The sequence below is a fragment of the Lissotriton vulgaris genome, chromosome 6 (assembly GCF_964263255.1).
Source record: "Lissotriton vulgaris chromosome 6, aLisVul1.2, whole genome shotgun sequence".
Classification (NCBI taxonomy): Eukaryota; Metazoa; Chordata; class Amphibia; order Caudata; family Salamandridae; genus Lissotriton; species Lissotriton vulgaris.
In genome coordinates, this window is record NC_141694.1 from 1,224,621,550 (window position 1) to 1,224,648,868 (window position 27,319).

Here is a 27,319-nt window from a genome sequence, read left to right on the forward strand (position 1 = left end):
GCAAATCAAACACTCACCCCCAGTCAACTGATCTGGGTTTAATCCATCACCATTCTTTAGCTCACTCAGCCATCCCAGTTCAGACATGGCCATATGCAAATCAGTCTGACCCTGTGCCTCATGGGAACAGTCCAGCCCGAACTGCCAAGCCATGTCTTCCCTGGACCGGAAACAAGCATCCTGGGACCAGTTTCGGATTCATAATCCTCATCAGCCAGGCTATCTTGAATCCAGTGGCCAAGTGAGCAAGGGACTCACGTCTGAGCATACCCTGCCAACTTAAGGCGAACAAAACGATACAAAAGGGGATGATGGACTGAGCGTTTGAGCAAATCAAACACTCACCCCCAGTCAACTGATCTGGGTTTAATCCATCACCCTTCTTTAGCTCACTCAACCACCCCAGTTCAGACATGGCCATATGCAAATCAGTCTGACCCTGTGCCTCATGGGAACAGTCCAGCCCGAACTGCCAAGCCCTGTCTTCCCTGGACCAGAAACAAGCATCCTGGGACCGGTTTCGGATTCATAATCCTCATCAGCCAGGCTATCTTGAATCCAGTGGCCAAGTGAGCAAGGGACTCACGTCTGAGCATACCCTGCCAACTTAGGCCGAACAAAGCGATACAAAAGGGGATGATGGACGGAGCGTTTGAGCAAATCAAACACTCACCCCCAGTCAACTGATCTGGGTTTAATCCATCACCATTCTTTAGCTCACTCAGCCACACCAGTTCAGACATGGCCATATGCAAATCAGTCTGACCCTGTGCCTCATGGGAAAAGTCCAGCCCGAACTGCCAAGCCATGTCTTCCCTGGACCGGAAACAAGCATCCTGGGACCGATTTCGGATTCATAATCCTCATCAGCCAGGCTATCTTGAATCCAGTGGCCAAGTGAGCAAGGGACTCACGTCTGAGCATACCCTGCCAACTTAGGGAGAACAAAGCGATACAAAAGGGGATGATGGATGGAGCGTTTGAGCAAATCAAACACTCACCCCCAGTCAACTGATCTGGGTTTAATCCATCACCATTCTTTAGCTCACTCAGCCACACCAGTTCAGACATGGCCATATGCAAATCAGTCTGACCCTGTGCCTCATGGGAACAGTCCAGCCCGAACTGCCAAGCCATGTCTTCCCTGGACCGGAAACAAGCATCCTGGAACCGGTTTCGGATTCATAATCCTCATCAGCCAGGCTATCTTGAATCCAGTGGCCAAGTGAGCAAGGGACTCACGTCTGAGCATACCCTGCCAACTTAGGGCGAACAAAGCGATACAAAAGGGGATGATGGATGGAGCGTTTGAGCAAATCAAACACTCACCCCCAGTCAACTGATCTGGGTTTAATCCATCACCATTCTTTAGCTCACTCAGCCACCCAAGTTCAGACATGGCCATATGCAAATCAGTCTGACCCTGTGCCTCATGGGAACAGTCCAGCCCGAATTGCCTAGCCATGTCTTCCCTGGACCGGAAACAAGCATCCTGGGACCGGTTTCGGATTTATAATCCTCATCAGCCAGGCTATCTTGAATCCAGTGGCCAAGTGAGCAAGGGACTCAAGTCTGAGCATACCCTGCCAACTTACGGCGAACAAAGCGATACAAAAGGGAATGATGGACGGAGCGTTTGAGCAAATCAAACACTCACCCCCAGTTAACTGATCTGGGTTTAATCCATCACCATTCTTTAGCTCACTCAGCCACCCCAGTTCAGACATGGCCATATGCAAATCAGTCTGACCCTGTGCCTCATGGGAACAGTCCTACCGAACTGCCAAGCCATGTCTTCCCTGGACCGAAACAATCATCCTGGGACTGGTTTCGGATTCATAATCCTCATCAGCCAGGCTATCTTGAATCCAGTGGCCAAGTGAGCAAGGGACTCACGTCTGAGCATACCCTGCCAACTTAGGGCGAACAAAGCGATACAAAAGGAGATGATGGACGGAGCGTTTGTGCAAATCAAACACTCACCCCCAGTCAACTGATCTGGGTTTAATCCATCACCATTCTTTAGCTCACTCAGCCACCCCAGGTTTTTCTAGGGACGCTCTTTCAATGACTATACTAAGGAATAAAAACAACAAACGTTCATACAGGGTGCATCAATATATTTACTTTGATGTTTCTCAAATTAGCTAGACATAGATTCCCTTCAAATGTGTTCCCACGAACAACAGGCATTCACCCCATACGGCCTCTCAGCATCAATTAATCAGTAGATTTGTAGAGCACTTCTTGTCACCCGTGAGGGTATACAGTTGATGGCACACTCCAGTTGATTAGCTGAATAGCCATGTCTTCAGGGGCTCCCTATCTCTTCAGAACTCTGGAACAGATGTGGAGGTCCGGAGATAATGGGGTAGCTCATTCCATGCCTTCCTTGCTATGTGGGAGATGGAGCAACCTCTGCATCTGCTACATTAGATGCGGGGTTGAAGGTTAGAGACGGAAGTGGAGAGGAGATGTCTGGTGGGCTGATGGAAGTTCAGGCGATGGTTCAAGTAGGTGGGTGCTCAGTTGTGTACGGCCTTGTATGCGGGGGCTTAATACCCAGCATCTTTTCTGTACAGGGAGCCAGTTGATTTCCCTGAGGTAGGGAGTGATGTAGGTTTGTCTAAGGAGATCCATGGTGAGTCTGCCTTCTGTGTTTTGCATGGTCTGTAGTTGGTTTGTAGCATGGTCATTGGGGGTCTGAGTTGAGAGGGCCACCAGGATGCATCCAAGGGGGAGATTATGTTTCCAAAGATCTGTCCCTCTATCTTGTCTGTGTTGAGCTTCAGGCAGTTGTCGTTCATCTATTTGGCAATGTTTCTAATGCAGTTGTGGAAGTTGGTCTTGGTGTTGGTGGTGTCTTCGGAGAGGGAGAGAATGAGTTGTGTGTCATCAACATAGCATATGATACCAGTCCATGTTATTTTTTTATGATGCTGGGCAGAGGTGTCATATAAGTTTTAAAAAGGGTGGGGATGACCGAGGATCCTAGTCCACAGATGATTTCTTTGGTTCGAAGGTGAAGGGTAAAATTACTTTTTGCATTCTTCTGATGAGGAGAGGCGATCCATCTGAGAGCAGCTCCTTGGATTCCTCTGTTGTGCAGCCTTGTGATAAGTGTGTGGTGGGAGCCACTACGTAGGCTGCCAAGAGGTCTCTCCTCTTTCTGAAGTTAGCAACTTTATTTTGTCTAATTTCTTTTAGAAGGGTTTCCGACGTTATAGCGTTGGAGACTTCAAATAAATTCTATTCTCCTGAAGGGGTACATTGTAACATATGGAAAAGGACTAAAATAATGTCTGAGCCTGTTTTGTATCCTTTTTTTCCATGAGTGTGAAAAGCTATGTGTGGTAAAATGTATGAGAGTAAGGTGCTGGAGTTTAGGGCAGATGGTGAGGAACAGTTGTTACTGTCTTACGTCAAACACTATAAGGCAGTCTCCACAGCTACTTTAGCTAGTTGAGCGAGAGTAGTAAAATGTGAGGTAAGAGTAGACCTTTCCAGATATGGTGCCTATTCCTCAAGAAGTGCAATGGCTAGTAAGGTTTTCTGGGCAGGTAGTTTGCTAAAAAATATTTTAAAAGTAGCAGATTGATCTAATGCGAATACTTTTGCAAAATTGTATTTAAGACCTGTGGCCACTGGAAGGATTTAAACTTGCAAAATGGTAGCCTTCAGAGGCTAACATTATCCCTTCCTCCTCACCCTACGAGGAGAAAATAAAAAATAATGTAAAAACAAAAAGAATGACTAGGATAAAAGAAATATTTAAGTTTGTTAACAGGTTTATATTTGATAGTGTTATAGCATCAAGAGCTTGTGAATTAATTTTGAATTCTATTTTTTTTTGCACAAAAAAAGTACAGTACAATTCACGCATTTAAATTTCCCAGATATAAAGTGCATGTGCATTACAATGTCAGTACTTTTTATTTGTGCTTTTAAGGCCTCAAAGGCCGAAATAAAGAATTTTATTTGACTGTGCTTGAATTCTATTTGCAGACAACTTATTATAAAGCTTGACAGAAAATGAAGATGTTGTCCTGTTTTGTCGCAGCTTAAAGATGATGATGACTGTGTGCCCTGGATATACATATTGTCTGGACATTCTATTGCTTTATGATGTATTATTGGTCTTTAAAGGACTGCATGTTGCGGCAGCAAAAGCAGGTAATTGCATAATGTAAACCTCAATTGTCTTTAATGGAATAAAAATTCTTCTTGTATGTTAATTGGAGAATCGCTGTTCTGGCTTGGCCTAGGTTAAAGATGAGGTGAGGGCAAAAGCCAGTTGGGGTCCCTGAATGGACCGAGTTCATGATGGAGGCAATGTCCTGTGGGGGGAGCTGTCCCCATTCAGTTAGTCGGATGTCTCTGGTGGTAGCGGTTTTGTTAAAGAAGTCAGTGGCCTTGGGTTTAAAGTATCTGTAGACGTTGCAAGGTTGTTGCAGAATTCCTGTGCGGGGTAATGTTGTTTGTTGCAGCTGAGGGGTTGGAGAATTCTTTGACGCTGTTGAAGAGTTGTTTGCTGTTATTTGCGCTTGTTTTGATGCATGAGGGTAAGGCCTTTTTCTTCAATTCTCTCAACTGTTTGAAGTGGAGGTTGAGGGTTGTGTTGAAGTTGGTCTTGTTGGTTGTGTCCTTGCAGGTGCGCATCTTTTTTCCAGTTGTTTACGGTGTTGTTTAGTTGTTCGGAGGTCTTCAGTGTCCCAGCTAGCCTATTTAGTGAACTTTCTGTGGGTTGTTGCCAATGGGAGCGAAGCTGTTGGTGCAGTTTCTGACGTTCTGGTCTAGGTTGTTGTAGGACATGAGGTGGGTGGTGTTGAGGGTATTTATCCATGTGTCCTTTAAGACTATGCTTCAGCTGTAGTGGGGGGATTGGGCAGATTGGGGGCAGCAGTCCGAGAGCTGGTAATGTTGAAGTGAATGATGGAGTGGTCAGTCCAGGTGAGTTCTGTGGTGTGGCTGTACCTGATGCAGTCATTGGAGATGAAGATTGGGTCAAGTGTGAGGCCTGCGGTGTGCGTGGGATCATGAACGATTTGGGTGAGTCAGATGTTGTTCATGCTGTCGAGGATGTTGGTAGTGTTGATGTCATTGAGATCAAACACAAACATAATGTCTTTTAACTGGCAATATTATCTACCCAATACAGTCTAATGAAGAGTATGAGGAGCAGGTGCATATAAATCGTAAAATGTTAATTTGGTAAATTAAGTGAGCCAAACCATATCAATCCCTCCTACAATGTCCTTGAGGGGGTTATGGCAAGGTCAACTGCAAACCTGTATAATGACCCTGTTGACTTGATTGTCCTTGAAGGCATTGTAAAATCACCATCAGAAGTGGCCACTTTTACTAAACTTATTCACTCTACAATGGTAGGTAGGGGAAGTGAGGAATGCAATGGGAGAGATGATTAAGGAAGCAGAAACTAAGCGGTTTCTAACCTACCAAATATGCGAAAGAGGAAAAGGGTAAATACTGGTAGGAAATCTTAGTGGCATGGTGCGGTGTTATGGGCTGACAAGAAATTATAGAAAAGGGATTGTGTAGAGACTGGACTATTTAGTTGTGGATTGGAAGCAAGGGTTGGGAGATGAGATTGTACTTAGGAAAGATTCAATGTAAGAGAACTACAAATAACATTCAAGGATGGCTACTGAAAGGCTCAGATACACAGCTCCTTTATATCCATAAAAATTCCCTTACTCTTACCAATCTTCTCCCAGCAATATGGTGTGTGGGGTTGTATAACAGTGAGAAGCTTCTCTGTCTCATGGTGGTTCCAGAAGGCAATACAGGAAGCTGACAAGAAGACAAAAAGGATTTCAGACAAGAACAAGACCAAGCCCAGCCTTTAGTAATGAGACCCCCACTTCCTCTATGCCCACAAATAAACACCCTTAACTTTGTTTGTCAGAATATAACATTTTTAATATTGCGCTACCATAATATTGTAGAAAAACTATTAACTAAAATATTGATAATTAAGTATATAAAACTTAATTTAGATGACTTATTATTATTCTAACACCTACACTCCTTTAAGATGTAGATATCACTACGGTAGCTATACATGGAGTTATGTTCATATGGCACTTCTTTGTACACGCCTAACCCTAGAAAGTGCTCGCATCTCTTTGGTATTTGGACAAAATATCGGAAACACAAATATTGTGGGACAGAATATCATGTCAAAAATATAGAGGACAAGAATATCATGTACGTCAGTTTCTAAGGGTAAGTAAAGTTTTGCCACATATAACTCCTCATATATGTACCTTGGCAATATATCTATAAATCTTCAAGGTACGTAGATCTGGAGTGAAGAATAGTAAATTTACATTTACCTAGTTGCACTTACCTACTCGATATTCTAGTCCTCGATATTTTTGACACAATAGTCTGTCCACACTCTATTTGTGTTTCTGATTTTGTCACTAATCAATCTCTTCAAATGTTCTTCCTGAAGTGACCTCTAATAGGAAGACTATCTTGTAAAATATGTATTGTAAATATTTCTCTATGTAAAGGATGGATCAGTGACTTTTGCTACCTTGCTGAAAGAATATTTGAAGTTTATAAACTTTTGAAATACTCAACCAGACCCTCCAGGATTTTGCATTTTGCAAAAAAGTCAGAAAAACTTCTGTTTTGTAAAAAGGCTGTTCTTTTTACAAAAGTGCCCAATAAATTTGGGGAATGTGATCTGATGTTTTGTTTGAGTGAAGAGGCTGACAAAAGCTTGTGAAAACATAATTGAAAGGGTCGTGAAAACATAACTTACAGATATTTTCGTCTCTCAATTCCCAACTTTTTGAAAACTCGGACATCTTGTGGCAAGGGATGGTAATTGTTTTCAAAATATCTTCATTATAAAGTTCAAAGGTGAACAGTAGGTCGTACTTTAAAACGAAGGGAAATTGAAATGAGCACGCATCTCTGGAAGAGAGTTAATGTGCTAGAAGTCAGGAAGTGGAGATTAAAGGCTCCAGGAGTGATTTGGGTGTCCTCTGGACAACTTACAGTCCTCATTTAGTGGCCATAGCGAGTGAGGTTTATTTGGTTGGCCACCACTGAGCTGACTGCTAAGCATCATTAGTGTTGTGAGATTTGCATGAACCTGCGTGGAGTAATTTCTCGAAGAGATCAGTTTTTTGTAGTGTGGACATCATAAGTGTACTCCTACGTTCATTCATTCTCAGCCACAGCCAGGGCCAAAACACAGGCCCCTACAGCCCATGCGGTGCAGGAGGCCCCAGGCCTCCTGCCTTCCTCCATTCAGCCAAAGAGCAATTAATATTGGTGGGATCAGGGAGACTCAGGGGCCCTTCATCACATTCTGCAGGGGGCACTTCATTTTGCGTTATGCCACTGACAGGTTATAACGAGGTGCAGTTAGTTGAATCTTTCTCATAAGTTCGTTTCAAGGATATGCTATCCCTCCAACAGCGTGGAACCAGTATGGGGAGTATCTTCGTCAGCGGGCCGCTATGTACATCATCTCGAAACTCATACAATCCTCAATCAAGCAAACCCCTTTCTTCAACATATCACACTTTGGAAGAGCTATATTGATGAAATTTTACTAATTTGGGAAGGCAACCAGACTACAGCCAATGCTTTCCTATTATGGCTAAATGATCAAAATACTTTTTTGAAGTTCACACACACCATGGGAAAAAAAGGAGTTGGTATTTTTGGATTTGAATACTTTTGTATATAACGGCACTTTGAAGACAAATGCACATTTGAAACCTACAACAAAAAACTCCTTCCTTTTATTCGATAGCTTTCACCCCAGGCATTTAAAAGAGAATCTACCATTTGGACAGTTCCTGAGGATCAGGTATTGTACCGAACAAAAAGACTGCAGGAAACAAGCAGAACAACTAACTGAACAATTGATAGACAGGAACTACCCAGATGAATGGTGGCCCAAGCTAAACAATGAGCATTAAACAACCATAAGCAACCATAGAGATGCCCTGCTGGAAACACGCTCTATACAGGAAAATCAAGAATCACAACTTATCTGTATCACAACCTATTGCGTGGCTTCTAATCTAATCTCCCAAATTATCCAGAAACACTGGCGTATTCCGAATAGTGGAAATTTGTCTATGCCTAAACTCGTGTTCTCCCACAGAAAAATAAAGAGCTTCAGGGACATGTTAGTACACACTGACAATGTACTGTAAATAACATCCCTTCGATGTTACCCATGGGCCATTACCCATGTGGGAATTGCAGCGCTTGCTGTTTCCCTGAGGCAACTAAAACTGTATCTTTTAACAATGGAATGATTGGGCAACTCTGAAACATAACAAATTGCAATACATCTAGGGTGGTCTACCTGATTACTTGCCCTTGCAATTTGACCTACGTGGGCATGACCATTCAAAAAGTCAGAAAAAGGATCTGCGAAAACTGCAGCAACCTACGATGCCGACGGATTACTACAAAAATCTAATCACACTATCTTGAACTAAAACACACACCAAGTAATTTGAAATGGATAGTCCTGGAATGTATGAAAGACACAGACATTCTGAAAAGGAGACTCCTCGAAAAGGAACAGAGATGGATGTTCAAACTCAATACAGACACCCGCGCCTCAACGAAAACATCTCATGGGGCCAATTCCTCTAGAAGTGTAGCTCAACTTTTACCTTCCCTAAGCTATTGGTGTACAATGAAGATACATAGAACCAAAGTAGAATTTTTTTTTTAAACACCTTACCCATAAGCTCATTTGTTCTTTGAGACGGTTGATGAAATATCCTCTATTTAGATCGCTAAAGAAGTTTTTTTGTAACCTAGTAATAAGACTTTCACAGGTTTTTTCGATTCAATTCTCTCTCCCTCCCCCCCGTAGTGTCTCCCCAACCATCCGCCCCACCTTTTTGTTTTGAAGATTTCTTTAATGCACAAAAACTCATTCCTTGACTATTTGTCTACTGAGTCTTTTTCATGTTTTCACAATGCTGGTAGCCAATTATTTATCCCAAGATGTCCTGCTTTGTAGCTTTTTGAGAATATAGAAAAGCGTATGAGCACTTAACTTTTCCAACATGGATCTGATTCTGATTCAAAGGTGACGGGCAGTTTTAAAGTAACACGAGCAGTCTAGAGTTCTGCAATTCAAATACGTTTGTGGAAGTCCTCCGTGACCTGCCGGCACAAAACACCCTTTCTGGAATGCACACCGGCAGGATGCGGTCCCCGGTGAGCCGATTCAGATGCAGTGGCAGAGGGCAGCCTTGAACGAAGTGTAGCAGGTTAGCTCCCAGTTTGGGCACTAAAAGGATTTCTAATAGGACACTGCACAACAGGGTAAACAGCTCGAACAGATCCAGCCTCTTTTGTTTGGAAATACACGTTAAATGTTTCGATGACATTTTACGTCCTGTCTTGCAGGGTTTGACTACAGGCCCCGTCCTCCAGAGAGATCATGACGCCAGAGAACGGCGTTTAAAATGTATGTTTTTTTCGTATGTTTTTTCAGTTTGTTCATCTTATTGTTAAGTATTTTCGTTAGTCATTTAGGCTAAAGGTTGTTCTGCACTACCTACAGTAGTTAACCACTGGTTTTTGTGCATTTTGGAAGCACAAATACACCTGGGTGTTTCGTATATTTACTGCTTTGAACATTATTTTGTGTCAGCCACAGCTAATGTTTTGAAACTCTACCCTCTTTCTCGTTTTTATGGTAATGCAGTGACATTATCCTGGGAATAAAACCATATGTAGGTTGTGTGATTTGCAGGGCTTGTAACTGGATACCTTCCTATTTAGAAACATTTAGAGATGTGGTACCAATAGGAACTAGATTCCTTAGGTCCTGATGAAGAGCCAATAGGGGCAAGGCTCGAAACATGTTGACCAGATAAGTAAGAAATAGATTCATTGATATCCGTTTCCTTCTTTTTCTTTTCCCTTGATTTTAAATGTTACCGACTAGAGGTGGGAATAAAATAATGGTGACCTACTAGTCTGGTGTTTTAAAATGTGTTTAGCACCTGCACTCCACTCCCCTCCCACAACACTGTTTTCATCAAAAAACAAAAAAGTGCTTCCTACGTATTCCGTCTGGTTGAAGCACGCCTCGATCCGCAGCGGATCGGGAAGAACCCCAATGATGAAGCATGCCACCAAGGAGCAAACCTGGTGGGTGAGGGGTCTTTAAGAAAAACAGGGTTTTTCTCCTATTGTGGAGGGTATGTCCATCGCTATCCCTTCTGAATTTACTGGGTTCTTTGTTTTGCTAAAATTGTATAATTAAGGATGGAAAATCTAGTTATTCCTCTTCCTCCCTCTCTTCTTTTGATTGATTCCTTATTATCACATCTAAAATGGAGAAGAATTCAGTACTTACCGCTTGCAATCTAGGGCCAACCACCCATGGGGCAAACGACGGGCCAAGGGGGGTATTATTATATGAAGAATAACAAAACAAGGTGCTGCAAAAATGATGCAAAATGTACACATTTGTGCCAAACAATTTCCATGATTGTGCCTCAAAATTTGCCAATACATGCCTGAATATCTTGGAGGGGTCTGCTCACCGAAGGCATATGATGGGTGACTAACCAAAGAACAATGTCCAGGGGTTAATCCCATAGGTTTCTAGTCTGTTTAGAGTACTATCTTATTTGCATGCAATAATAACAATTCTCCATTTCAATCATTCCTAATATTGCTCTTGTTTTGCTTGTCTTATACTTTTCACACTTCATGCCAGACAACTATAGTTCAAAGGACCGTGCCTCTGCAATGAGAGACAATAGAGTTAGAGACAACTTTTCCCCTTGTGTTTCATCAGCATGTTTTGAATATAGGGAGCAAAAAATGCATGTGGAACTGCTTAGATGGAAAATGTATGGCCAATATAGGAGCAATTTACTCCATTGAACATTTTGCTCTCTTGATCTGTGCCACAATCCTATCACAGCTTACTGGCACCGGTTGCATGATTGGATTGGAAATTAAAAGCTGCACAGGCAAATATTTTCAGATTAGCCCGGTTCCTCTCCTCTTCCTCTCTTATCTTCCATCCCCATTTTTTTTGTCATCTCTGTACCCATCCACTCTAATTTCTCTCCAAAGTCTTTCAGTCTGTGCTCTTCCTATAACCTTTATCTCTTTTCCTTTTCTCTTTCTCTGCTTATGACCCCTCTATAAATGCTGAAATAGACCCTGAGGAGCTAGAGAGGGAAAGGCAACGTGACCTTTCTGAGACTGGTCTCGAGTGGCTCTAGCTCCTTGTGTGTATATATATATATACATATATATATGTGTGTGTGTGTATATATATATGTACCTATACCTATACATAAATCCACATATATAACCTGCTGTCGGAATGATCGTTTTATTTACTGTTGGAGGAATATATATATATATATATATATATATATATATATATATATATATATATATATATATATATATATATATATATATATATATATATATATATATATATATATATATATTTCACTTGATAGTGTTGGACTCAGATGCGCTCTGTTTTCTGAGGTCTGCTGCTCATCTTCAGTTAATAATTTTCCTTTGAATTATGTGTGAATTCTTGTGGCAGGGTCGCCGATAATGCTTTACCTGTTGTATAATATTCCTTAGGAGTTTCCGCCTAATCTGATGTGTCCCAGATTTCCACTGTAGGATAATGCATCCTTGCGCTGGTTACCCACAGACTCTAGTGAGATGCCTGTGCTACCACAAGGGGGAACAGCGTTTACAACGCAACTTTTACCAAGCAGTACCTTTACCACACAACTTTTACAATGCAAGTCGTTGCAACGACTTGCGCTGGGGGGCACTATAGGATAGGGAATAGTTTAATTTACTTTCCAAAACCTTCCCTACTATCCACGAGGACTGGAGTTGGAACAGTAAATTAAACTATTCACTATCCAGCGCCCCCCAACGCAAGTCGTTGTAACGACTTGCGTTGTAAAACCTGCGTGGTAAAGGCATACATCTACCACAAGATCTTGCCACCCATTCTTATCCCCACCTCCTCCCACCCTCCTTCACACCCAGGGCTTTAAGTGGGCTGAGTCCTGCTAGTGCTCAGCACTGGCAGTTCTAAAAGCAAGTGCCAAGACAGGTCCCTATCGGGCTCTCCATTTTGACCCTCAGGGTGAAAAAAAATAATAACTTAACTCTGCAATAGTACTAGCTATCACTGCTTTTGATGTAACTTCAAGGAAACTAAGTTTTCAGTTGTATACAGCACAAACGTGGAGTGCTTTATATGAGTACCAGTTACATTACACAAGGACATATTCATTTGTTGAATCAGAGGATATTGTGCCGATTTCCGGCTCGAACCCACTTTCTCAGCTCTAAAGTCGGCAGTTCTAGACCTATGCCAAAACCTCACCCACAATATCAATAGCATTTTCAATATTATATACAACAAAGTCATCGTTGTTGGTGATTTATCTTATGCAATTTACAAGCATTGACAATGTCAATAGTCCTGGCTTGTTGTAGGTGTAATGCTACTTGTTGTGTTATATATCTGGATGAATGGACAGAAGCAGCAAAATACCAGTGGGGCAGCACACTATGCTAGCACAGATTTTTAGCTTAAGTGTTTTAAGCCACGCCCTTAATTACGGCAATCACGCCCCTATGAGAGCCCCCCCAGCTTTTTCGTCCCACTTAAAGCCCTGTTCACACCTATTCTATCCTTTTCTTTCCTTCCCTCCTGTTCCCCTCAATAGTCCTCCCATATACCTCCTAGCCACATTTTACCTTAGTTTTGGGGCAAAGATACAGTTCTTTCTCCTTCACAATGTTAATACTTTACTTATATATGCTCAATCAGAATTTTTCATTGTTAAACACTTGGGGCCTGTGCAATAAATACTTATATTTCGTTTGTGCTGTTCTGTCAACCTCAGGTCTTTGCTGTGTTCCATGCTCTCTGAATTAGACTACTCTGTGTTTTTTAACTTAATTTAGCAGCTTAATTCAATTGTAAGAAACTAAATGCTTATCTGCATATATATTTATCGGTTTTGGATTATTACTACCATGAGCTGTGTTACATAAAGCAGCCCCTTGGTGCAACAGGCTTGCACACACGCTTTGTGCACCCCCAGGGCAATTTGGTATTTCATAAGGGGCTGCAGATGCTTGTTCGGTTCCTTCCATAATACCGATAGTGCCTGCGTACATGTAGCGGCAGTGCTATCTCTAGAGGGCGATCCCTCATGTGTATTGGGGTGTGGACCCCATGCAAATGAGGGAATCTCTTTATCTTTGCACCGATGCCGCATTATGTACACAGACGCAAAGGCAAAGAAGCTGTCAAGAGGCACACTGAAAGTGCGCCACTAAACAGTGGCGCACTCTCCAATGGGCCCCTCCCAGTCAACCCCTTGCAAGTGGGTGCAGTCCCTCACGGCACCTGCCTTCAAGGGGCTCTCTACAAAGGGATGTATAATCCCTCTTAAAAGTGCAGGTGGGTTGCCACCTGCATAGTGAATCAGGGAGCAACGTTTAAACAGCTACTCTGTATTTCACTTGAATGTGCTGCCCCCACTGCACCACAAGTTCGCCACTGTCCCTTCATAATGGGGCACACTTTTCCTGATTGCGCACGGCACACCTACTGAAAGGAAAAGAGCGCCCTCTCTGTAATAGGGTCATAGGAGGGTTATTATATCTATGGCACTATGCTTCATTATCTTTTAAACTGTTGATTCATATGCAATTGTAATGTTTTCAAAAAGAACATCTTTAACAGTGCTTCAAATGGTGGTGGTATTATTAGAGATCACAAGTCAATGACAACCCAGGCACATTAGGGTGCACTAGAACGTTTTGCTTGATCTTTCTTAAAATAGACAGCCATTTTGACATTGTAGATAAGGTATCCTTTCACAAGTACATGCACTGTCTCTATCAAGAGGACTGTAAGCGTTAATCACAGGCCAAAAGAGAGAACTTTCAATTAATGCTCTGTGACCAATCTAGATCTGAGAAATCCTCTTGAGTGCTCAGGGGCCTGCTTTTCCAAATATACATTCTGTAGATTTATGGTACAAATATCCTCTCTTGATGGTAAAATGGACCTCAGAGTCACCATCACCAAAAGTTGCTGTTTGATTAATCTGTTCTATTCTACATCCATTTCGGTGAAGATGTGAGGAATAGGGCGCAGTAGATGAGAGAGGATTTGGAGAGGGATAACTGTACCTTACATCCAGAAATTACGGGAAAAAACAGGAAACGGTAGTAGTTGGCTAACAAGGAGCAGTGGGAGGCATGGCCTAAGTATAAAGCACGCCTATGTGGTTAGGAAGGATCAATGTGACATCTGCAGGGAATGTGCTAGTAGATAGGAGGATGATCTGGGGAAAATAGGGCTTTTTAAATTTGAATTTGATTTGATAATAAAAAGGCATTGAAGCCATGTTGAGGACGCATGCAAATGATAACTTTGGAAACTAGGGTCTTTTGTTATGAGGCATGAGCCAGGGATTAAGGAGGACATTGAGCTTATAGTGGGTCTACTAGCAGAAGACAATAGTGACAGTTTGTTAATTACTCGCATCCCACATACACTAGACCCCCTTCCACTTACCCTTTCAGGTTGGCCACCATAAGGTACAAGACATCTATTTTGGATTTTATCCTGTGCAGATACCAGCGGCTTCTGTGAGGATACCAAAAGAGGGCATCAGTCAATCATTCAACACCGAAGGATCTAAACCAGGGACCACCATATACCCCACTCCCTTCCTGAATACAGAAAATGTGTCTCTTATACTTGTTCTAGAGTCCCATGGATACTCTACCTGAGAAGTAAGTTGATCACAGACTATGGATATTCATCATAGTCATTAGGAATGATACATTTAATAGCAATGTTCATTTTTCCAACCCATTTGAATATAGTTTTGTTAAGGAAGCTAAATAAACAATGATATAGCCATTAGGTTTGGCTTGCATTTTGAATCCTGACTAAAATATTTTTTTAAAGCCTGCTTTGATATACAATGGATTTATGTGATAAAGAATTCAATGTATCATGAGTTCAGTGGGGGCTGCTTGGCCAAGGGGGAGGAGCTCCACCCCACTACTTTTAAAGGCAGTGTGACTAAAGGAAAAAAAAATGATAATAACTGATTGTTATTATCATTTTATTTGTTCCAGCTGCTTTGCGAGCGGGTGGTCGGGCCTGCTCTGCTGTCAGAGCATGGCAGGGGAGGAGTGGTGGGCACACTGAAGTGTGCATGATGCTTTGGCTGGCATTCTGGGGCTGATCCAAACAGTCATGCGCACTTTCCATGTTTTCCGTCGAGGCAGCATTACAGCCTGGACAGGCCACCCGTCCCTGTCTGAGCGCCGAACCACGGCACTCAGACCAATCGCAACTCTGTATTGCAGCATTATGATTGGTCAGGGGAGCCTGGGTGCTTACTAATCACAATGCTGCAATGCTGCATTGTGATTGGTCAGGGAAGCCTGGGTGTGCTTCCTGGTTCCTGTTCCAACAGACAGATACGGAGCAGAGACATGGGATGCGGCGATAAGGTTACTGGTTTTTATTTACATTTTTTTACATTCCCCTTCCTTTTTCCCCCGATCCATGCCGGCTGCCACTGCATGATATAGTGCATATTTGAGATGTAAAACACTCAACACTGCATAGGAAGCAGAATAATACACTAAACAACTATACTCTGAGGTGTAAGAGAAGTAATCTATTGGGTCAAGCCAACATCTGCTCTATGTATATTTTGAAGAATTGGTAATAATAGGTACTACAAACAGCTGTAGTTTCAACCAATTTAAAGTGCTGAAAGCAAATCAAGGGAGATAAACATGTGAGTCAAGCAAATTTTACAGATGTATAAAAATTCAAACAAATGCAGATAAAAAAATTCTAAAAACAATAAGGTATCTGAAGATGGCCAGTACACAGAGCTTTGTGTTGTCCATCATAAATCAAACCACAACAGAAATGTGGCAGTGGCAACACTTAGGCAGCATAGGGAAACAATGGCCTTGTGTTGTAAGCAGCATGTAACAATGCAGCTATAAGGAGGCAGAACCAGTATGAATAGCCATATCAGAGAATAGGGCTTTGGGGGGCGGCCTACCAGCGGGAGGCCTGCCCTGCCCCAGGGGTTTTTGGGCCGGGGGCTGCCAGAGCCCATTGGGCTGGTTGGGCTCCATTGGGCTGGCATTGGGCTTGTTGGGCTTGTGGCTGGGCTACTTTTGGGCTTGGCAGCCAGAGCCCAATGGGCTGGTTGGGCTCCATTGGGCTTGCTTTGGGCTTGTTGGGCTTGGGTTGGGCTAGTTTTGCGCTTGGGGTTTTTTATAACCGGTCATCTTGTGTCACAAGCCACCATTTAGGTGTTTGTGACACAACAGCCGGTCAGGGAGGACACTGGACAGTTTAGCTTTGTCCCGCCCTTCCTCCCTAGGGAACGAGCTTCCGGCTGGTTTTTGCGGGGTTTGTTGTTGGATAGCTCATTACTTTTTAAACTAGGTAGTTTTCTTGGGAGCAGGTGCTTCGGGGGGGATTTTGTATTGGTGTTGTCGCTGGAACAAGTGCTGGATTGGTGTGCTATGTTTCTTTGGGGCGTTTTTCTAGGTCAGTTGTGGTATAATGATGTATAGTTACAGTTATGAAAGAACATAAGAAGTTTACCTAGTTAGGTAGTTGTAGAAAGGTTAGGAAATTGCAAGTTGTGTTTATAATTGTTGCAGGGGGGAACATGTTTAAGGGAGGGGGTGGAGGTAAAGGAGGAAGACAATATTTAGTGAGTTTTTGTTTTGTACGGCACAGGCCAAGGGAACTTGTATGTAGGGTGCACCTGTTTCCAATAAAGCAGCCTTTTTCACACCAACAAGATAATCTGTGGTCTGTGCTGCCCCCCTTTTTGGCCCAAACAGCATTATTGGAGACAGTGGCGCATGTGAGAAGTATAATGGCTACATCACGTAGGCAATATATGAACCCATGAAGCATGCAGCAGTCATACCTATCAGCAACCTGGGCCAGGTAGAACATGTGGTTTTTAAGCCCCCTAAGTTGTAAGCTCCCATGAGTGTATGTCTCCTAAATGTCAATCCAATGTAATGTTATGTTACGTTTTGTTATATACTTTACTAAGCAAATAGGCACTACACAAATATGTTAACATTTTAAATACCATGTCATGGTTTTTCAGGGTTGTCATGTAACAGAATCCTACATGTTGGGAATCAAAGGAAATTCAACACTGTAGAACAACCACGTCTTAAGTTGTTGCAGAAACCTTTGATGAGAGAAATTTGTTCTAGAAATCTTTTCTAAGTGATGTGAGACGTAATCAAAAAGCAGGGACACCCAACATTGCCTCTTGAATGCAAAAGAGGAGGGTGAACCAAGGCTGAAAAGTCATATAGACAGGCAGCATTTCCCTTGATAAACTGTGGGGACAACCCACACACAGCTTTAGCTTTATGAACAACAAATACAAATTTAACAAACATTGGCAAAGCCAAGAGGTCTTATCGCCATTTTCAGTTATAACCAGACCTATTGAGTTAGACTGGTGGCCTTTCACCTGTACACTGACATAAAGAAAATGGGAAGGAAATGCATGTACTGTAATATAGTTCAAACATAGTTAACAACTTTGAAAATTTGTATTGAGAGCCCAGTAGTTTTAGGATTGGTCTCATCTAAAAAGCGAACCCCAAGGAATTCCTGGACTTAGAATTGCGATACAAGTAGAAATTATTCATAGCTCCTTGATTTTTGCTCTTTCAGTGGGCAAGTTTAAACTGTGGAAACGCATTCTGCAACACATATAGAAAGAGCACATCACCATTATTGATTGATGTTTATGTGCGGGAAGGTCTCCCTTCCTGTACATAAACAATCACCTCTGCAGCGCAGGCAGCCTTGCAACATGGCGGCAGGTTGCCTGCATTGATGCTAGGCAGCTTTTGTTTCTGCTACCGGAAACACAGGGGTGTGCCTGATTCTTGTGAATATGGTGCATCCCTGTGTTTAAAAAATGTTGGAACGTGGCGTTGCCAAATTTGGTGTAACACCGCACATTTTTTTAAATATGCTCTGTGAATTAAAGGGGCATCTCAAGTTAATATTATATTTGCTAATACCTGCACTCGCTGTTTTTTTGCACTCAATGCAAAATAAAATGTCCCCAGCTACATCACTCTCAATACACATTTAAGCAATTAATGTTTTTGGGCTCTTTTGGAGTATTTTGTTGCTCCCTCATTTCACATTACTCAGCTACATGTTTAATGTAGTTGCATCAGTAACACAAAGTAACACTGTGTACTCATCTGATGTTGGAACAATTGATACACAGAAACTATTAGCAACAAAGTATTTTTATCCTTTTTGATTCTTTGTCACTTGTGGGCTAGACAGGTTGCAAAAAAAAAGGGCCAATAAAGTGCGGTTAGGACGATCTTGCTGTGAATTTTGCTATGTTTGTACATGAATATAGCTGTTATAAAAATGCAACGGAGAACCGTGCGTCTGCTTATATGCATTTTGCACTGTGTACAATGTATATCAATAACTCAGCATTTCTCACAGCATAATTTATAGTTGGCAGTGAGCAGAGGTTACACCTTTCAGTTTCTGAGCTGTGCTGTCTGAAAAGTATATGAAGACTTGGAAGAATACATAGCCGCCTGGCCTGATGAACTAGGATCACCGCCTAAAGTATTAAAGGAAGTAAGAAACCTAGGAATTACCAAGGACTCTATACTATCGATGAATGCCCAAGTGGACAAACTAGCAAGATCAAGCTTTGTCACTAGAAAAACCCTGCGACAAATTTTCCCTCATTTGGGATTACCACACAAAATCCAAGCTACTGTCTCCCTTTTTCTGTCGAAACTCGATTAAGCCAATAGCCTCTACCACGGATCACCTTTAACGACCATGAAAAGACTACAACGGATTCAGAACTCGGCTGCCAGGCTACTCTTGCATATCAAACTGCGAGACCACATCTCACCTGCCTTGAAAGACCTGCATTGGTTACCGGTTGCCCGAAGAGCCACGTTCAAGCTACTTAGTATCACCCACAAAGCAATACATGGAATGGGACCGCTTATCATCAGGAATATAATCACCAAACACTTTCAACAAAGGAACCTCCTCTCTAAAGAGGTATCTCGCCTCAAAATCCCAAGAAACAAGAAAAAAAAAACATGGGTGGCACATCCTTCTGTGTTCAAGCAGCCAAGCTATGGAACTCATTACCCCCAACATAAGATCCACCCACAACCATCTTATCTTCAGAAAACTACTCAAGAATTGAGTCTTACCCACATAAGCATCATTAGCAAACAGAAATTTACAGTATATCCCTCTGTCTATAAGCATGTATGTTCACTATAGTTATGTACCTATCTTTGTGTATTGCTTTGTATAAACATGTAGAATAATTATGTTGTTAAAAAAAATCATCTTTGGTCTGCATGTACTTACTTCCATTGTGCATCTATGTCCTCCATGTACTTGGATCTGTGTGTCTGTTACTTTTCTCCTGAAAAAGCATCTCCAATGCACTACCCTATTTCTCATCCTGTACCTCTATCAATAGCTTTAATCTACATATTCTTACCTCATTTATGCATCTATATACTTTCAATGTACTTATGGATCTATATATTTATCACTTTCTTCTAGTTTAGCATTTCCAATGCACTACCCTATTTCCCAGCCTACACTTCTCTCAATATATCTTCTAGCCCAACTTTCTGACTCATCTCAAACTTCTTTCTACTACTCTTTCCAATGCACTACCTTATCTCTCACCCTATAAATCTATCAATATATCCTCTACATCCACTCTCCCATTTATCCAAAACCTCATACCACTACTATGGTCCCCAAAATAACCCTTTCGAGACTCTCTCCTACTCTACCCCTCCTTGCATCATCCGACACCTCTTTTACTATACCGATCCCCAAAACAAACCTTTCTAAACTCTTCCCTCTGACTCTTCCCCTCCAAAAACCCTTTTTACTCATCCAAAAGCCTCTTTCTACTGCTATGACCTAAAATAAAAGAAGAAAAAATCCTTCACTCTTCTATCCCTCCACTATGCTTTTCAATCAAAATAACAGACTAACATGTTCACTGCTCAAATTTCATATCCACTATACTAATTCACCACTAATCCTTTATGGGTTCTAGAATAGTGTGCTACTCTGCAATAAAGCGTATCAACACCCCATCAGGGTTACAAGTGCTATATAAATGCAAACCTTTTCCCCTTTTTAACCTCTCCCCAACCCTTCTCAATCCAAATAACTGACTAACATATCCACCACTCAAATTAATTTCCTGTTTCACCATACTAACTTTCAACACTGATCCTTATGGGTTCCAGAGTAGCGTACCACTTGCCAAAAAAGTGCTTCAAAACCAAATCAGGGGTAACAGGTGCTATATGAATGCAAACCTTTCTTCCCCTTCTATTCCTCAGCTATCCTTCACACAGCAAATAACTGAGTAATATCCACCACTCAAATTACTTTCATATTTCACAATACTAAATCACCACTAATCCTTTATGGGTTTCCGGAGTAGCAGGCTTCAACACCCCATCAGGGGTAACAAGCGCTATATAAATACAAACCCCTTTTTCCTTTTCTATCCTTCTGCTATTCTTCCGAATCCAAATAACTGCCTAACCTATCCACCACTTAAAATGTACTTGCATGTTTCACGATACTAATTCAACACTAATCCTCTATGGGTCCCGGAGTAGCGTGCTACTCGTCGAAAAAGCGCTTTGACACCTCATCAGGGTAGTAAGCGCTATACAAATGCAATTACAATACAATGCAATAGGCACATGGCCAAGTTGAAACATTGGCAATGCATTAAAAAGGCGCTTGGTTCTGCACTGAAACATCACAGTCATGTATGGAAGGGCCTTAGGTCCCCTCAGGCAGCCCCTCCTGAAAAGAGGGCTCTCAAAAGCCATATAATAAAGTCAGAATAGAAAAGCCAAACTCTGAACACTGCAAGTGTTTACAGTTTAAAAATTAAAAAAATTACTGAGCAAAGCAATTGACACTTTACCCCTCAATCAACCACTCACGAGATCCAGCGCAGCTTTATGCACTCCATAATGATGGCAGCAGTAAAGGAGCAAAACAAAAGATTTTTTTTTTAAAAACACTCTCCAAAACAATTTTGAACAGCAGGAAATATACACAACCACAAAATGCATTGGACTGATATCAAAACATGACAAACATTTCATCAGGCCAATACTTAAAGGAAGCTCTCCCACACAGGTAAAGGGCTGTCCCGGAATCCCTCTTTATTTGCCATATGGTGTGTTGACCTTGTTACTCTTTTCTGCTTCCATTCGTGTATCAGTTGGTATCCCAAACACAAAGAAACCTGCCTTGTAATACCTGCATGGTCAAGAGAGTACTCATGAAAGCATTTCACATAACATTAATACACCATGGAAACTCTAACAAACTGTTCAGTTTGTCTCTCTACAGAACCCTTGTGCTAACCGGGAAATTAGCACTCTAAATAAAGCAAATTAGGCATCTTAGATCCTGATAAGCATGTTGTAAACTGCTGTCCCTTCCCCTAAACGTTAACCCGTGGCACAGGCTCTCTGGTGAGACACAGCTACTTACCTCAATACCAGACGCTGGAGCTCCTGCATCCAGTAGTTTACTTTGAGTTGTCTCTAGAGAGAGGCAAAACATATTCAAAATTAGCAATTACTTTTCTAACCAGATGGCAGGCCCTTGATCTATCAGACTGTTTTATTGAAATATTGTCTTTGGTTTCAGATCATCACCAATCATTGGGTTTAATGTAAAACAATCCATGAACAATAAATGGAAATGTTTCTCACCTGTTCACAATAACTCTAATATTCATACTATATAAATGTCTTCTGTGTTTACTATAAGACACAGTAGCTAGTGGGGCCTGGAACTGTGCCATAGCAGTGCAACAAGATGAGTGTCATAAAGATGCGGCCTGCATCAAGAGAAGTGTCTTCTCCCTATTGCTCCCTAGTCTTTTTAAAGAGATCACAGCCCAATTCACGGAAAACATCCTTTACAACGCAACTTTTACAACGCAGTGCTGTTACAACGCAGGTTTTACTACACATACCATTACAACGCATTACACTGGTTTTCCAACAGCCAAAGTACCAACATGACATGCCCCTGTTGAAAAGATTGCATTGGCTCCCGGTCGCGTCCCGCTGTATTTTTAAAATGGGTTGTACTGTCTTCAAATCTCTGTTTGCACTTGCCCCTGCCTTTATCTCTCTTAGCCTCAACCGTCACATTCCTTCAAGGCATCTTAGGTCCTCTGCTCACAACTTCTTAATTACCCCCAGGTATAAACGCAAGAAACATGGTGGCGCCTGTTTCTCTTTTCTTGCTCCTTCTACCTGGAACTCTCTCCCTCTCTCAATCCGGCTCACTTCTGACTACACCATTTTTCGTAAAACTCTTAAAACCTATCTCTACCAGCTAGCTTACGATTAATCTCCCCACTCACACCTGCTCTTTCTTCCCACTTGTCTCTGAGCGCCATGAAACCAATTGGTGTCCGTGCGCGGTAACAAATTCTTTTAACATAACATAACATAACATAAATGAGACGTGCCGCTTGGTTCTGAACCAGCTGTAGGCGTCGGAGAGCATAAGCCGGAACGCCGTTGTACAGGATGTTACCGTAGTCCAGCCGTGATAAGACCATTGCCATCATGATGAGTTTGAGAGCGGGAAGAGAGAAGAATCTAGAGATTTTCCTGATAGTACGAAGAGTGAAGAAGCAGGAAGACACCACCATACTGATCTGAGAGTGCAAAGTAAGGTTTTGGTTTAACGTGATCCCAAGTGTTTTGACAGAATGAGAAGGTGAGGGGGGGGAACCAAGTGAAGGGGGCCAAAACATAGAAGTCCAGGGACTGGATGCACCACCAGTCAAAACCAGCTCAGTTTTGTCTGAATTGAGTTTGAGGTGGTTAAAATTCATCCAGTCCCTGATGAAAATCATGATTGATTGGAAATTAGAGATAGATTCAGGAGAGTGTGAGAGGTTGAAGATCAACTGGAGGTCGTCTGCATAATTGAAGACAGTGACCTCCAGTTGTTGTAGAGCAGAAATAAGGGGGAAAATATAAAGATTGAATAGAAGAGGAGAGAGGGAAGAACCTTGGGGGACACCACACTGCACCTTACGTGGGGGAGAGGAGAACCCTTCTAGATGGATGGCCTGGGTGCGGTCCCTCAGGAAGGAGGTGAGCCAAGCCAGGGGAGGCCCCCTGATGCCCGCTGCCCTGACACGGGTGAGAAGGATGGAATGATCAACCGTGTCAAAGGCTATATTAACATAACATAGCCTAAGCCTATTGCTTGATGTTCACAAATATATTGCCAAGATGCAAAACATGAGTATTGAGGCCTGTAACCAGGATGCTCGTTGGCAGGGTAAAATCTAGGTTTAAACTGAGGTGCATGTAAATAGGAATCCAAAGACTGGATCGACGAGGCTAGAGGCAGAGACTAAAGATTGTAAATTTAGGCTTCCCGGATATATACCAGACTACAAACAAAGATCAGATTTTGGTCTCTAAATGCAGGCTGATAAACCATAGCAGTCCAAAGCCCTCCCTTGTCATAAGTGTTTGAGAATATGTTCACCATCATCACATTTGACATAGTACTACAAATAAAGATTTACTTGTTTGTATTGCACTGAATTTTGGCAATCACTTTCCTGTTTAGCCTCAAAATCTAGTTGTGATGGAAATCATACTTGTTAAAAAATACAACTGAACAGATGTAGTAAAGAGTAAGGCAGTGAAGGTAATAACAGAGAATGTATAGGCACATGCATGAGCAGAGGAGACATGAACAAAGGAGGCGTCTATAAACAGCCATTGTTGGAGGGATTGTGTAGGAGCATGGGCAGGTTGCAGGCAAAGGAAAAGAAGGGATGAGAAAAAAGAAAGATGTATGGCCACAGGGTGTGAGGAGGTGATTAGTGTCTACTGATGAGGCATGGCAGAGGAAGCAGAGACAGAAAGGAACTAAAGCAGCATGAGTAGAAGATGCATCAACAGAGAAAATGGTTCTGGGGAAAGTTATGAGTAACAGAATGAGCCTGGAGACAAGAGCGAAGGTTATGTTCAGAGGATCCATGGACAGTGGAGATGCACTCATGTGATTTATCAGCAAGGCATGGATAGAAACTGGCAATAGCAGTGGTAAGGGCATGGGTGGAACTAGCAATGCACAAGCATTGGCAAAGTAGGCAATATAGAGATATGTGGGGAGGGCACAGCCAGAAGCAAAGGTGAATAGTACAAGCCAATAACCAATGAACTAGTTCACTTTTTCAATTACACTTAAATTTTTAGACGAACAAATAAATGGGGTTTGAGGATTTACCAATCCTGTACTCACCAAGCAGGAGGAGGAGCTCATTTGCGGTCTGTTTAGCTGCTTGCCCCTTGTGAGACAGAGGTTCCTGGGCAGAGATCTGCCAAAGAAAAGAAGACAATATTTAGTGAGGGGGCGGTTATCATTTATGGTCCCACATACTGTAATGTGCAGAACAAGAGGATCTCTGATACTGTGGATAACAGAGCTGTGTGCAGTTAAGACCTTCCTCACAGTCCCAGCTCTCTGTCAGGAGCCGAAATGCGTTTTTATTATCCCAAAAGTTTTGGTAACTCTGGGTCCAAGTTGTTATTCTCATTCTAGGGAAAACTCATGATAGCCAGAATTTGAAGCGGGATAACAGCCAAGAATGATAGATTCCGGGACCCGGTATCCTCAAACCAATTTGCCGCCAGCTCATACTGAGGCCACCGTGGAAAACAGAAAGAAGTTGAGGGGCTGATGCTTAAACAAATGAGCAACCCAATCATTACGTTGGGCGATCAAAGGGTTTGAGATGTCAAATACACTACCCCTGAGCATTTTGGTGAAAATACATCTGTGAGTGTGATGTGTGTGTGCCACTGATTTTTAAAAGCTGGTCTCAGGCAATTGCTGAGCAAATAGTTTTAATGTTAAAAAGGCTTTCTTTATGATTAGGCTGCTGTGCAATTGCCATTGAATGTGCATATATTATGGAGGATCCCTCAACAAGTCTGTGTTATTCAGGTGCAGCCGGCACAGGTAACCAGGGTGGGGCGGTGGGGCATTGGTGTGGAGGCAGGGCGGTCGAGGGGGGAAGTGGACAGATGACGGGATAGTGAAAGTAAAATAAATAAATAAAACTGCTTACCTTGCGCTCGCCGTATCGCCTCATCAAGGTGGTTTTACTTATTTTTTTATTTTACTTTCACTATCCTGTTGTCTGCCCACTTCCCTCCTTACCCGCCCGCCCAACCGCAGTTACCTGTGCCGGCCGCACCTGGTGTTAGTACCTATGTGAATGTAGAGCTGAGGCCAACTGAGGAGCTCTCCTGCTCTGCTCTGCTGCTGCTGACCTTCTATTCATGGAAATACCTGACAGCCCAAGGAGTTCACACAAGCTGTCCCAGAATAAGAAAAAATATATTTTTACCTCTTTCCAGAGACTTCCCATGATCAACCTCCTTGTACGGGTGGACTGAGTGCTAACTCTGCCAGGTGTTGACTTACCTTTCTGTGTAAACACTTGCTTTTTTCACCTCGGTAAGTTACCCTCCATCTGTCATTTCACAGTACACACTATTGTTCAACTGCTTGGCATAGAACACAGGTAAGTCTCTAGCCTGAGTGACTTGACCACCATTAGAAGCATTTCTCAGCCACATACATAGGTGGTCCCCTGATCATGCTAATCTATGCAGAAGTCTAACACCTTTGCTAGAAAAATTGAATGTTTGTCCTTGTTGGACCTCATGTCAACTTCCTCAGCAAGTAAGACATCTAGGCAGACTATAAGACATCATTGTCAAGATCTTTCCTTCCTGCACACCAAGCTGTTTACCCAGTCTCATTAGCACATTAGGGTTTGCAACTTCTATCAAAATCCTAACCAAAAACTTGTAGGCAAACCGGTTTTAGGCAAAAGCTCCAAATATAAACACTGAAAATATTAATATTCATGTGTTAATGGTTTTTTTAAGTTCCCCTCTGGTCATCATCTTATAGTGATTGGGATCAGATATTGATTGTGAACAGTATGGTAATGGCCCAGGGCCGGCTCTAGGCTCATGGTGGCCCTGGGCAGGGAGCGTAGGTAGGGGGCCCGGAAAAGGGGGTCCGGGCGGGGCGGAGCGCGCAGGCCAGTAAAGAGGGGAGGGGGTCAGGGAGTTTAGAAGTGGAACAGAGCCGGAGGCCGCCAAATCCCTGCCAGGGGCCACCACGCAAATATGTATCCATCCTCAGAGGATTAATATATTAAGGATATATATTGGCTTGGTGGCCCCTGGGGTTTGGTGGCCCTGTGCAGGTGCACAGCTTGCACATGCCTAGAGCCGGCCCTGAATGGCCATACGAATCTGGTAAGTGGATGAGTATTCAGATCCTGGCCATTAGCACAACATTAACCTATCACTTATGAGAGCGAATCGCAGTCTGCGAATTGTGAACAGCTTTTCCAGAAGTATCAGTACTCACATTCCCTTCTTTATGATAATATTGGCCTCTTCCCAGATAGAAAGGAATAGATCTGTATTAAAAGTCTTCATTTCATGACTAACATCACAGTGACAGCAATCATTGCAAAGACAGAACATGATATTATGATTACAAATTGGGAACTCGGTGCTGCTACTTTGTAGAGCATTTACAATTCGACCACAACAGATGCGCTCTTCTCAAAATCTTCATTTAAGACTTTTATGCACTACTACATTTGCCTTAGTTCACACCCTGTTGTACTCACTTCAGAATTACTGTTATAGATCTAGTGGGTGTTAGTTTCGACTCTTCAGCAGTGAAGCTAGGTGTTGACCTTTTTTACCAAGTGAATTGAGAGACAGAATATCTTTGTCATTCCTTGGCTGTCGACAAGTGAATCATGTGCTCAGTCTCCTGCTATAGACCTAGCGACTGGAGTTCTGTGATCCTTGCTATGAAAAAAGTGGGTAATGATATCACTCACAAGCTAGGGAAATCACCACCTTTGGAGACAGCGGATTACCATTAAAGTGTTGTGCTTTAAAGACAATGGGTGGCATTTTCAGCACTCTGTGATGGAGATAACAGGGGACTTTTTTTAGTGCTCTCTCATGTGAGGTGTCAGTGAACGCGCAGGAGTAAAGTCCACATCTCTACTATGTA

At 42.4% G+C, this 27,319-nt stretch overlaps 1 pseudogene; it reads right to left on the reverse strand.

Annotated features, from left to right (window-relative positions):
* Positions 1-27,319, reverse strand: part of LOC147708653 (uncharacterized) — a 210,160-nt pseudogene that overhangs the window by 175,573 nt on the left and 7,268 nt on the right.